The sequence below is a fragment of the Pseudorca crassidens genome, chromosome 16, assembly GCF_039906515.1.
Source record: "Pseudorca crassidens isolate mPseCra1 chromosome 16, mPseCra1.hap1, whole genome shotgun sequence".
Classification (NCBI taxonomy): Eukaryota; Metazoa; Chordata; class Mammalia; order Artiodactyla; family Delphinidae; genus Pseudorca; species Pseudorca crassidens.
This window is the reverse complement of record NC_090311.1, coordinates 82,531,863-82,546,484: the sequence shown is the minus strand read 5'-3', so window position 1 is coordinate 82,546,484 and position 14,622 is coordinate 82,531,863.

Here is a 14,622-nt window from a genome sequence, read left to right as displayed (position 1 = left end):
GAAGCATGGAAGGAAGCATTGCATTGCTTCAAGTTCTAGGTGTCACTTCCAGCCCAAGTGTCCACAGGTGTGGGGTCTGGAATGAGCTCTGTGTCCCCGTTTCCTCTCTCTCAACAGGCCAAGTCATTTTGTTGTAAGTGCTTACGCTTGCCCCATACTTACCACCCTCCGAGACAACAGGAAAAATCTTTGAGTTCTCCCCCCTCCTTCTCCCTTTAAACCTGCCGTCCTCAACTCTGGCTGGAAGTTAGAATCATCTGGGGAGATGTTAAAGCCTCAACGGCCTGGTCACATCCCAGACCAATTAAATCCAGGTCTTTGGGGGCGGGACCCAAGCATCAGTATTTTAGAGATTCCCCTGGTGAGCCCAGTGTGCGGCCAAGTTGAGAGCCACCTTTTTAAATCCAGAGCCTACACCCCAACTACCTCCTTTATCAGGCTTTCACACTCTAGGCCACTACCCACCTGCCCTAATCGCCCCACTACCAGATACTCAACAACCAGGGACAGACCCTATGCCCTAGACCCTGCTGCAGTTATTCAAACTAGCCAGTCCTCAGCCTGCTTACCCTGCCTCACCTTTTCCTTCCCATGGAAACCACAGTAAAAACTCTTGCCCACATATTTCCTTCACTCTTTCTGCCTTGTGATTGATCCTGGTGCTTCCCCATGTGACCCTGAATGGCTTGGTGAACCCTCCTCTTCTTGGGATCTGTGAGTATAACAGGTTATCTTTTCTGATCTGTTGGCCTCACACCAGATGATAACTTGACTTTGCAGGAAGAAATTAAGAGCACTGGAAATGGTATCTGGGTAAATATAAAAAAAGGTTGTGTAAATGTATTTTTCTCTTTTCTCCTAATTTTGTTAAAAGACATAATATTATATAAAGTAATAATTATAACACTATACTGTTGGGTTAATAACATATATAGAGATATGATAATAGTAGCACAAAGGAGAGGGGAGCTACCGTAACCAGGAGAGTGTGATATTGGCTTAAGGACAAATCATGCAGACAAACTGAAAGGAACAGAAATCCAGAAATGAACTCTCACGTTTATGGCCAATGAATTTTTTACAAGGGTACCAAGTCAACTTAATGGAGGAAGGGATGATCTTTTCAACAAATGATGCTGGAAGGATTGGATATGCGTATAACCATAGGTAAAATAAAAACAAAAACAAACTTAGATTGGTATCTCACACCATATTAAAAAAATCAACTCAAAACATATCATACTTAAATGTAAGAGTTAAAACTGTAGTCTTCTAGAACAAAACATAGGAGTAAGTCTTTGTGACCTTGGATTAGGCAAAGGTTTCTTAGATATGACACCGAAAGTGCAATTCATTAAAAAAAAAAAACCTTTAGTAAATTAGACTTCATTGAAATTAAAATATTTGCTTTTCAGAAGGCACCATTATATTAAGAAAAGCCGCAAACTGGAAGGAAATATTTGCAAATCAAATATTTGCAAATCATGAATACATATCATGTCTGATAAATGATTTGTATCCAGAATATATGAAGAATTTTTACAACTCAATAAGGAAACAAACAACTCAATTTTTTAAATGGACAATATCTCAATAGACATTTCTCCAGAGACGATATACAAATGGCTAATAAGCACATGAAAAGATGTACAACATCTTGGGCTTCCCTGGTGGCACAGCTGTTGGGAGTCCGCCTGCCAATGCAGGGGACACAGGTTCGTGCCCCGGTCCGGGAAGATCCCACATGCTGCGGAGCAACTGGGCCTGTGAGCCACAACTACTGAGTCTGCGCGTCTGGAGCCTGTGCTCCACAACAAGAGAGGCCAAGATAGTGAAAGGCCCACGCACCGCGATGAAGAGTGGCCCCCGCTTGCCGCAACTAGAGAAAGCCCTCGCACAGAAACGAAGACCCAACACAGCCAAAAAATAATAAATTAATTAAAAAAAAAAAGATGTACAATATCATTAGTCATTAGAGAAATGCATACACCTACCCATTAAAGCCACAGTAAGACACCACACATACGATGGTGTTCATGAAAAAGACTGACAGTATCAAGTATGTCTGAAGATGTGCAGAAGCTGGGCCTTTATCCCTTGGTGGTCCTGCCAATTTGCAAAACAGTTTGGTAGTTTCTTCAAAAGTTAAACATAACACTTACAATATAAATAAACAATTCCAGTCCTAGGTATCTTCCTAAGAAAAATGAAAATGCATGATGTATACACAAAGGCTTGAGTGTGACTGTTCATAACACCATTATTTATAAAGCCCCGAAATGAAAACAATTCATGATGGGGGAATGGATAAACAAAATTCTTTACAGTGGAATTATTATAAATGTTGTAAAATAAACTGCTGATATATGCTTATTCCATTTCCATTTCCATAAAGCTCCTAAAAATGGCAAATCTGTAGAGACAAAAAGCAGATCAGCATTTGCCTGGGGCTGGAAGTGGGAACGGGGATTACTGCAAACAGCACGAAGGAACTTTCCGGGGTGTCGGAAATGTTCTAAACGTGGATGTGGGGGTGGCTGCACAGCTCTGTACGTTTACTAAAAAGCATTTGTTTGTACACTTACAGTGGGTGTGTTTTGTAGGGTATAAATTACACCTCAATAAAGTCAGTAATAAAAAGTACGTGATCGGGGCTTCCCTGGTGGCGCAGTTGTTGAGAGTCCGCCTGCCGATGCAGGGGACACGGGTTCGTGCCCCAGTCCGGGAAGATCCCACATGCCGCGGAGCGGCTGGGCCCGTGAGCCATGGCCGCTGAGCCTGCGCGTCCGGAGCCTGTGCTCCACAACGGGAGAGGCCACAGCAGTGAGAGGCCCGCGTACCGCAAAAAAAAAAAAAAAAGTACGTGATCTGTGAGAGAAGAGACAGAGACAAGGATATAAGAGAGAAAATAAGTAGACAAATAATGTTGAATTAATCGATGTCTGACTCAGCCCCCGGTCTTTGTTAAATCAGTCAAAATGGTAATCCATGCTGGTGTTTTACTTAGTTTGAGGAGTAATTGTTGTTTTCACGCATCATTTAGGGGACAAGTGTTCCTATTCAGGGTAGTAGCGATCAGTTCAATAAGACACATCTGGAGCTGAGGTTGAACACATCTATGTAGGCTAATCTATTAATTTTCAATTTTTTAATAACAGAAGCTTCGGCTTGGTTGAGTGAAATATGTATATATATAGGCAGATCGCGGCTTCTTCCCTGACTGCTGCTGGGGTGATATTCAAAATATTTAACCACCACATAGACCTTTGGTCAGGCGACCATGTCAGTGGATTCAGCCTCTGTTGCCCATCCGGACCTTGGATGAGACATTTTTAAATACTGACTTAAGAGTGTGTTTCTTTCTTTTTTTTTTTTTTCTTAAATTATTCATTTATTTATTTAGCTGTGTCAGGTCTTAGTTGCAGCACGCAAGCTTCGTTGAGACTCGTGGGCTTCTCTCTAGTTGTGGCACGCAGGCTCAGTAGTTGTGGGCTCTAGAGAGTGCGGGCTTCGTTGCCCCGTGGCATGTGGGATCTTAATTCCCCAACCAAGGATCGAACCTGTGTCCCCTGCATTGGAAGGCAGATTCTTAACCACTGGACCCCCAGGGAAGCCCCGAGAGTGTGTTCCTTGGCTTCCAGCGTCTGTAGGTTTGTCTGTTACCTCGGGAAGACCAGCGAAGGCCTGAGGCCTCTCCAACTCCTCACCCAGGGCCTAGTCAATGAATTACAGTGGAAGACAAGACCAAGGTTGCTTCCTGAGTTCACCCTACTCATTCAAATGAACAGTCATACTTTCTAATTAGCTCCATTAATATTTGGACCACTTTTCAAGTTTGATTTTCTCATTCCCATAAAATAGATTTTAAAGCAACCTAAAGTGAGGCTCAGAGGGGCTCAGGAAGCAGCCTTGAATGCAAGGCTGACCGCTTCTGGTTCCAGCAGAAGTTGGACAGAGGTTGAAGCCGTGGCTGGAGGACACGGCATCCTTCCCAATGTTGCGATTCTATGATGCTACAAAATAACGTGAAAATCATTCTTATAATAGTATAAGTGACTAATGACACTTTAAAAAACCTCCTCTCCGACTTACATGTTGAAGGGAGACGAAAGCCTTAAGCTTAAGGAATGATGTTCCTCAGTGGGATTTCAGGTTCAGGGAGGAGGTAGATGTTATTTTCCAGGGTGGACTTTCTCCCCTTGCAAGCGGTTGCCTGTTCACCGGGGCCAGTGTAGCCCAAAGGGTGGGCTGACTATCTGTGTATCTTAACTTTCCCGTGACCTGACTTTCCTGGACTCAAACTGTACAGTGGATGACAAGTGGAAATTCATGTATGTGATAGCAGTGTTTGACACACTATAACATTGTAAGTCCTCAGTAAAGTACAACCTAAGGGAAAAAATTCTTGAAACAAAGACTTCCATGGGCCCTGAGATAGAAGGGGGACAGCCCGTGGGCCACTCCTACAGCCCCATTCCCTCAGGCAACAGGAATGATGTGTCTTCCCTCTCTGTCTCCCCACGGGGCTTGTCCCCAGATCTGAAGTCGACCACAGTGCTGTGTCACATCTAAAGAGCCTGCACCCGACTCGGGGAGTGCAAAATCGTTCCCCAAAGATCCTCAGACCCTACCAGGAGCATCACAGGCTGTAGGCGCCTTGATCTGAAATCTGGAGCCCACCCGGCTCCTCTCCACCGTGGCCTAACAGAGCCACACGGTGCGCCGAAGGGCCCGGCTTCACAAAGTACCAGAACACGTGACCGGGTTGGCAGAGACGCGGATGTCATTGGTGCCAGCTCGGTTCCGTGCACTGGATCATTTATGACACAAAGCACCATTCTACCGAGAGCCAAGTACCAGTGGGAAGGCTGCGCGGCACCACAGCTCTGAATCAACAGTAGCCTGTGTGGCTACGGATGCCACCCGGGGCATTTTCCCAGCCCCACTGTGCCTTTCTGAAAGGCGGGAGGGGCTGGGGAGAAGAGAGGTTGGGGGAGGGGCAGAGGAACACTAGCAGAGAGGGAGGGAAAGAGAGAGATGGATTTAGCCCCAGCTAGCTGTGTGACTTTAACCATATCACTTAACCTCTCTGGGCTGTCTTTTTTTTTTTTTTAACATTTGACTTTTTATTACTTTAAAAAAATCCAACTTCAGTTAGATTAACAGACTAGATTAGAACTTCACATGTGATACATTATACACTGCCCTGGATTTCTATTACTCAAAAGCCAGTGGGAATGTGGCCTACACAAATCACGGGCGAGTACAAAAATGGAAGTAATCATTGAGCGATACCTGTTTCCTTCCACCCCGTCACCGATTATCCGTACTCTGGGGACTTATAGATTCAAGTTTGACACAGTTGAAAAGCCCAAGTGGGACTGCTTTTCCAAAGATACTCTGTTGTCCTTCAGAGACATGTTATTTCCTCCTTGCACTGTGCAATTGTATGATTCCTTCCCTAACCCTGGGACCTCGAAAGCAAGTCAAATGTGGCTCGGTCCTGGTCCAGTAGCTGGAGACAGACTGGTAGGAGACAGTAGAGGTGGGGCTGGCAGGCCTGAGAATTCATTCATCCGATTTCCCGACAGGGCTCAGGGTCCTGGGAAGAACGAGACCAGAGCAATCTCTCTCGGCCACGTCAGGACCTGGCTTCTAGGAAATACTCTGGACTGTCCACATCTCAACGAGCTCAGCTTCTCCCTCCTGTAAACACTTTCTCTCTTGTCCCTTACAGTTTGGGTCTTAAACAGACAGTCATCCGCCTAGACGGTCTCCCCTGTGACCACTAGACGGTCTCCCCTGTGACCACTAGACAGTCTCCCCTGTGACCACTCCTCAGCGCTCTGCTGGAGCTGCCTGCCTCTCCCCTTTGCTGACACCTCTGTTGGGACGCTGCCAGCTCGGGGGACCCCCATCAGGCCCCATCCTGTGTGAGGTCTCTGCAGTTCTGGGTGTTTGGCCACGCCCTTTGGCGTGAAGGACTCCTTCGCTCTGGGCCCCGTTACCTCTGGCTTCCCCTGCCTTCATGGCCACTCTTTGACCCTCTCATTTCCACGCTCTCTTCACTTTGTTCAGACTTAAACACTGGTGTCCTTTGCGAATCAACCCTCGGCCCCTCTTCATCTTAGTCTCTGCCTCCTAGGTTTTGTGTCCTTGCGGCCTCGATCACCATTTCTCTGCCACTTACTCCCAAACCCATGTCTCCCTCCTCCCCTCCCTTCCCTCCTGGGCTCCCCGACCACATGGGCTGGAGGAGAAGTGTATCTGCACTTGCCCTGCGTGAGACCTTCCACAGGCGTCTCCACTTCTGCATTCTGCAAATAGTGACGGCTCAGCCAGCGTGGTGATGGGTGCCGTGTTACCCTACTGATTAAAATATGGTCATGCTTCCTCACTGCTGCCGGGAGAGCCCCGCTTACCTCGAAACATCTTACCTCTTCCGCTGCTTACCTCCTGGCTGCATCGCCCTCGTCCTCCGGGAAGCAGCCCAGAGCCGGCCGCCTGTCCTCCCATTTGCCCCAGGCCCTTGGTCTTGCTGGATGCCAGCACTGCCTTTACTGTGCTTTTATCCTGTCCGCTGTGGAGTCCCCTGCAGACAAGGAGCAACTTGATGGCGGGGACTGGGTCACCCACCTCTGTGTGTCCCAAGTGTCCAGCACAGCTTCTGGCCCATGTTAACGGTTGGGCCCTGTCTCTTCTTTTTTTTTTTTTTTGCGGTACGCGGGCCTCTCACCGTTGTGGCCTCTCCCATTGCGGAGCACAGGCTCCGGACGCGCAGGCTCAGCGGCCATGGCTCACGGGCCCAGCCGCTCCGCGGCATGTGGGATCTTCCCGGACCGGGGCACGAACCCATGTCCCCTGCATCGGCAGGCGGACTCTCAACCACTGCACCACCAGGGAAGCCCAGGCCCTGTCTCTTCTGCTCAGTTAGTGTTTGTGAACCACAAGCGTGGAGGAAGGGAAATTAGACCCAGCACATGCATGCCTGTGCCCCTTGGATCCATTTGAAGAGTCAGGCTAGGCTTGGCTTTGTGGATATTGGAAGGGCCGCTCACTGAACACTTTTGCCGGCCTGTGGCACTGCCTCAGTTACTGCTGAACAGCTCCCAGGGCGTTCTGCTCCAGAAACAGCATCATGCCCTGCAGATACTAGAAATTTCAAGCATACAGGGGGCCTGCACTGAAGCAATGAGCACTGTGGTAAAAAAACAAAACAAAAAAAACCTTTGACAGAGAACAGGTGCAAGTCCCTTTTTCTAAACAAAAGAATCACGGTGCCGTTCATGGAAAATGCCTGAGCATTCAATAATTACAATTTTTAAAAAATCACCCTATCCAAGCAGCATTCAGTTGGTCAAAATTCCCTGGAAAAGTCAGAAAACATGGGGTTGAGAGTCTCACAGAAATCCCACGTCATTTTTACCTTTATTTATTACCGCACTTGGTAGAGATATGTACAAATCAGTCCGTTTTTTGCAATTGATCACTGTATCTACAGAAACAGAAGTTTCCTTAGCTGAAATCACAGAGGTATATAGGATTGTGGTGGCATTATATCACAGGGCACGCACACAGTAATAATTCAAGGAGCTCTTGCAGAGCAGTTTCAAGGCCTATTATAAGCCCTCATATTTCTAAAAAACAATCCCAATTTTTTGTTGCTGTTGTTTATTTATTTATTTTCGGCTGCATTGGGTCTTCGTTGCTGCGCGCGGGCTTTCTCTAGTTGCGACGAGTGGGGGCTACTCTTTGTTGCGGTGCGCGGGCTTCGCATTGCGGTGGCTTCTCTTGTTGCGGAGCACGGGCTCTAGACGTGGGCTCAGTAGTTGTGGCGCACGGGCTTAGTTGCTCCGTGGCATGTGGGATCTTCCCAGACCAGAGCTCCAACCCGTGTCCCCTGCACTGGCAGGCGGATTCTTAACCACTGTGCCACCAGTGAAGTCCCCCCAGTGTTTTTAAAACCACTTTATGTTGTTCTTATTATATATATTACAAAGAGTTTAAGTGATAAAAATATGAGGAATTGAGGTTGAAAAGATCATCCCAAATTTCATCATCCAGATAAAAATTTTTTTAACTTTATTTTATTGTGGTAAAATATATGTAACATAAAATTTACTATTTTAACCATTTTGAAGTATACAGTCCAGTGGCATTAAGTACACTCCTCAGTGTTTTGCACCCATATCTATCCATTTCCAGAACTGTTTCACCACCTCAACAGAAGTTCTGGACTCACTAAACGACCACTCCCCATTTTCCTCTACTCCCAGCTCCTGGAAACTTCTGTTCTACTTTATGTCTTTGTGAACTTGCCTATTCTAGGTACCTCAACTAAGTGAAATAATACAATTTTTGTCTGTTTCTGTCTGGTTTATTTTACTTAGCGTTATGTTTTCAAGGTTCATTCAAGTTGTAGCATGTGTCAGAATTTCATTCCTTTTTTTTTTTTTTTAACTGTATGCGGGCCTCTCACTGTTGTGGCCTCTCCCGTTGCAGAGCACAGGCTCCGGACGCGCAGGCTCAGCAGCCATGGCTCACGGGCCCAGCTGCTCTGCGGCATGTGGGATCTTCCCGGACCGGGGCACGAACCCGGCTACTCTTTGTTGCGGTGCGTGGGCTTCTCATTGCGGTGGCTTCTCTTGTTGCAGAGCATGGGCTCTAGGCGCTCAGGCTTCAGAAGTTGTGGTGCACGGGCTTAGTTGCTCCGTGGCATGTGGGATCTTCCCAGACCAGGGCTCGAACCCGTGTGCCCTGCATTAGCAGGTGGATTCTTAACCACTGTGCCACCAGGGAAGCCCTGTTGAACATCTTTTAATGTCACATATCTTCTTTGCAGAACTGTCTGTTCAAATCCTTTGCCCATTTTGAACTGGATTGTTTGGTTTTTGTTGTTGAGTTGGAGGAGCTTTTATTCTGGATGTTAATCCTTCATTAAATATATGATTTGCAAATATATTCTCCCATTCCATGGCTTGTCTTTTCCTTCTCTTGACAGTGTCCTTTGATCCACAAAAGTTTTAAATTTTGATAAAGTCTTATTTATCTGTTTTTTCTTTTTTGCCTAAGCTCTTAGTGTCATAACCAAGGAATAAATGCCAAAACAAGTGTCATGAAGATTTTCCCCTAGGTTTTCTTCTAGGAGTTTTGTAGTTTTAGCCATTAAGTTTAGGTCTTTGATCTGTTTTGAGTCAATTTTTGTGTATAGTGCAAGGTAAAGGTCCAACTTCATTCATCTACATGTGGATATCCAGTTTTCCCAGCACTATTTGTAGAAAAGACTGTTCTTTCTCTCTCTGAATGGTCTTAGCATTCTTGTCAAAAATCAATTGACCATATACGTGACGGTTTATTTCTGGACTCTCTATTCTGTACCATTGATATATGTTTGTCCTTATGTCAGTGTCACACTGTTTGATTACTGTAGCTTTGTAGTTCATTTTGAAGTCAGGAAGTGTGAGTCCTATAGCTTTGTTCTTCTTTCTCACGATTGTTTTGGCTATTGCCCTTGAGATTCCATATAAATTTTAGGATGGGTTTTTCTATTTCTGCAAAAAAATGCCATTGGGATTTTAATAGAGATTGTGTTGAATCTCTAGATTGCTTTGGAATTGACACCTTAATTATGTCTTCCAATTAATAAACACAGAATATCTCTCCAATTTTGTCTTCTTTCATTCCTTTCAGCAATGTCATTTTAGTTTTCAGCGTACAAGTTTTTGCCTCTGTTAAATTTATTCCTTTTTATTCTTTTTAATACTATTATAAATGGAATTGTTTTCATTTCTTTTTTGGATTGTTCATTGCTAGTGTATAGAAATGCAACAGAATTTTGTGTGTTGATTTTCATTGTGTCTTGCAATTTTGCTGAATTCTTTTATTAGTTTAACAGGGTTTTGTGGAGTCTTTATTTTCTATGTACAGGATCATGGCATCTGCAAACAGAGGTAATTTTACTTCTTCCTTTCCAATTTGAATGCCTTTTATTTCTTTTTCTTGCCTAATTGCTCTGGCTGGAATTTCCAGTACTATGTTGAATAGAGTTAGTGAAAGTAGGTATTTTGTCTTTTTCCTGATCTTAAGGGAAAAGTTTTGTCTTTCACTATTGAATATGATGTCAGCTGTGGATTTTTCACATATGGTTTTATCCTATTGAGGACATTCCTTTCTATTCCTAGTTTGTAGAGTGTTTTTATCATGAAATTGTGTTGAATTTTGTCATATGCTTTTGCTGCAACTGAGATCATCACGTGGGTTTTCTTCCTTCATTCTAGTTTTTTTTTTTTGGCCACGTCGTGCAGCTTGTGAGATCTCAGTTCCCCGACCAGGGATTGAGCCTGGGACACAGCAATGAGAGCTCCGAATCCTAACCACTAGACCACCAGGGAACTCTCTCCTTCATTCTATTAATGTGGGGTGTTACATTAATTGGTTTTCATTTGTTGAACCACCCTTGCACTCCAGGAGTAAATCCCACTTGGCCATAAAAAATAATTCTTTTAATATGCTGCTGAATTCAATTTGCTAGTATTTTGTTGAAGATTTTTGTGTCAATAGCCAACTGGGATATTGATTTGTAGTTTTCTTACAGTGTGTTTTTCTGGCTTTTGTATCAGGGTTACACTGGCCTCATAGAATGAGTTAGAAGTGTTTCCTTCCTTCAATTTTTTAGAAGAGTTAGAGAAGGATTTGGACATTCTTTAAATGTCTGGTAGAATTTACCAGTGAAGCCATTTACTTCTGGGCTTTCCATTTGTTGAGATTTTTGATTACTGATTTAATTTCCTTACTAATTAGAGTTCTTTTCAGATTTTCTATTTCTTCATGAGTCAGCTTTGATAGCTAGTGCAGCTCTAGGAATTTGTTCATTTTATACAAGTTATCCAATTTGTTGCCATACAATTATTCATCGTATTCCTCTTATGGTCCTTTTTATTTCTGTGAAATTGATTTTAATGTCTCTGCTTTCATTTCTGATTCTTGTAAGTTGAGTCTTGCAATATTTCTGATGAGGAAGCTATTGTCATCTTTATTTTTGTTCCTTTGGATATAATGTGCCCTTTTTTCTGGCTTCTTTTAAGATTTTTCTTTCTTACTGATAGCAAGCAATGTAATTATGATTGATGTGCCTTTCTAGTTTCTTTGTGTTTTTTGTGCTTAGTGTCCACTGAGATTTTTAAGTCTGTGAGTTCATAGTTTTCTCTAAATTTGGAGAGTTTTCAGTCATTTTTAAAAATATTTTTGTTTCCCCATCTGCCTTCTGTGTTGGACACTTCCAGGCCACTTGAAGTCATTCCATAGGTTACATGCTCTATTTTATTTCAGTGTTTTTTTCTCTCCGTGTTTCATTGGGATAATTTCTTTTGCTACATCTTCGAGTTTACTAATTTTTTCTTAAATGTCTACTCTGCTGTTAATTCCATCCTGTGTTTTTGTTTTGTTTTGTTTTGTTTTAATCTAAGCCATTGTTGTTTTCATCTCTAGAGGTTCAGTTTGGGTTTTGGTTTTTTTTTTATATATATTCCATGTCGCTACTTAACATTTGCAAATTTTCTTCTAGCTTCTTGAGAATATGGAATCAGTTATAATAACAGTGTTTATGTGCTTATTTACTAATTCTATTGTCTGTGTCAGTGCTGGTTCAGTTTCAGCTGATTGATTTTCTTTTCCCTCATTATGGTTTGTATTTTCTTGCTTCTTCACGTGACTGGTAATTTTTGACTGATCACCAAACACTATGACTTTTACCTTGGTTGCTGGATATTTTTGTTTTCCTATAAATATTCTTGAACTTTGTTCAGGAGTACAGTTATTCACAATAAGTTTGATCCTTCTGAGTCTTGCTTTTAAGCTTTTTTAGGTGGGACAAAAGCAGCATTTAATCTGGGGTTATTTTTCCACACATCCAGAAAATCCAGGGTAACCTGCTTTTTTTAAATTCTAATGTAGGACTGAATAATTAAAGGATTTTATGGATACAACTACTGAATAAGAACTTGCCCACCCAGTAATTGTAAAACAAAAGACAGACAATTTCCTTATAGTGGGAATTGTCTTATCTTAATTGTCTTATCTAATACATAGATAAATTTTCCAAGAAAATAATATTAGGTTGGCCAAAAAGTTCGTTCGGATTTGTCCGTAAGATGGTGTGAAAACCCCGAACGAACTTTTTGGCCAACCCAATACAATCAGGATAACCTGCCTGTTTGAAGGTCTTTGACCTTAATTACATTTACAAAATCCCTTTTTCCAGTTCACATAGTATAACCAGAGTTTTCTGGGATTTGAGCATAAACATCTTTGAGGGGCTGTTATTCGGCATAACACAGTTCTCCCTCTAGCGCCCCCTCCCCCAAACACATGTCTGTTCCACACAAAAGATACAGGAGCCTATGAGCCTTCCCCTGCTGCTGCACCATCCCGAACACCGCAACAACTGGCAGTGCCAAAAAGGTGCCGCTTCTGTGCAGGCTTCCAGAGTCCAGACCAGCCCAACTTCTGCTCCGGCATTACCCCACTCTTGCTGCTTTACAACTGCCAGCAGCTACTGCGCGGTCAAAACCAAAAATAGAAGGGTCTCCCTTCCTTCTGAGTTCTGTGCTTCTCCCAGAGCCTCTCTCCTATTGGCAGCAGTCACCTTACCCTGCAGCGTGCAGCCTGGAAAGAGTGAGGCCAGCTGCACTGGCTGCACTTTCCTCGCCTGCCCTCTCGAGGTCTGATCAGTGGAATCAATGCCCAAAGAGCGATAGCCGGGGGTGAACAAAGACTCAGATGTATTCATCAGTGGGCATTGCTAAACTCTGCTGGCAGTGGGTGAGGTGTGCGGGGGGCTTAGGAAGAGCCATGATGTGACCCGGCTGCGGTGGGAAGGAAGGGAGGCTGGGCGTCCCTAAGAGGAGGAAAGAGGAGAGGCAGGGCTGCTCTAGGTGTGCTCAGCAGCCCGGAAGTAGGAGTGAGGCTCTATGGGGAGGTGCAGGGCCCGGGCTTTCGCAGGACCTCTTGCAGCCAACGAATTTAAAGTGAAGGAGGGGCTTCCCTGGTGGTCCAGTGGTTAAGACTCTGCGCTTCCAATGGGGGGGTGAGGGGGGGGCACGGGTTCCATCTGATAATGGAATGGAATATTTATAAATGGAATGTTTTCTGCCATATCAATAAACAAAGGATGTCACAGTCATCAAGTATTGCAACCCTCCAAAGCGAGCCAGTGGGCCGGAGGAAACTCAGGGCTGAAAAGAATACCTGCCACCTAGCAGCCATCAGACTGCAGCCACTCCCTGCGGTGAGCCCTGAGGAAACTCAGGATGTGAAAATACAGGATGCTGGCCCCAGAGAGCCGAGGTGCAAATCAAAGGAATGATTTCAGTGGGCCCAGACCCTTGCATCTGCCCAGACACAGAAAGGCGCTGAATTCCTTAGCTTGAGGTACCTGGTTTGCTTTAATCAACAATAATCTTTTGACGTTCAGGCTACCTGCCCTTTGTTGCACAACTCCTATATATCCCGGCTCCCCCCTCACCTCCTCCGAGCAGTCTCTCAGAGCTACCTGAGAGCTGCCTCCCAGGCTGCAGTCCTCCCTTTGCACCAAATAAAATTTAACTCGCAACTCTCACGTTGTGCATTTGTTTCAAGTCAACAGATCCCTGGTCGGGCAACTAAGATCCCGCATGCTGCGCAGTATGGCCGAAAAGTATGTTAAATAAACAAACCAACAAACCAATTGTCAATTTTTAAAAAATAAATTTAAAAAAATAAAGTGAAGGAAAAGATACCTATGGGAGTGGGGGGCAGGGGGAGAAACCTGGCAGAGGGCATCTGGCAACCAGAGCTGAGCAGGTGTGGGCGAAGGGACAGGAGGATGTGTCTGGAGGCATCTGCACCAGAGGAGTTACACCCTTGCCCACCATCAGCACTGCCAGGTCACAGGAGAAACGGTCCTGCAAACATGAGGCCCTCGACCACCATCAGGGCTGATCACTCCCCCTGGGTCAGGGGACCCCAAGCCATCCAAGGAAAACCTTTTCTCCCCAAAGCCAGGGGAGCTCACACATCGAAGCATTTTCCCCTGGAGATTCAAGTATTTCTGATCCAGTGTTGAGGCCTGGCCAGGGTCTTCCCCTCAAAAGTGCTGGAGGTGTGGGACTGGGGGTCCGAGGAGTAAAAGGGTAGCTCAGAGATGGTTGTGCACCTCATCCAGTTGGTGAGGGTGAATTCCCTGGACCCCAAACTGCCTCTGTTTATGAATTGATACCCTGTTCTAAAGAAAACCAGTTTTGTAGAGAAAACTGACAACACTATTTTTATGCCTCTAGAAACTGGGGCAGCTGAGGGGGCTGTGAAGTACCGCAGAAGGCATCTTCTTCCTCCAGCGATGGCCCTGGGGCCCAGACGACAGCCACCCTCTGATGTGGTACAAAAGCCATACTAGATCACATCCAGCAAATAGGATGATGGAGATGGGGCTGGGCCAGCAGTGTGTCCCAGGAGACGCCCCGGAGAGCCTGTGGATGAGGAACGAGAGGAAATGGTTCTAATAAGAGCATCTGCGTCTAATTACTCGGGAAGAACACAGTACTTTGGAGAATGCATTTTCTTCCTCCGTGCAGGGCAAAATATAAA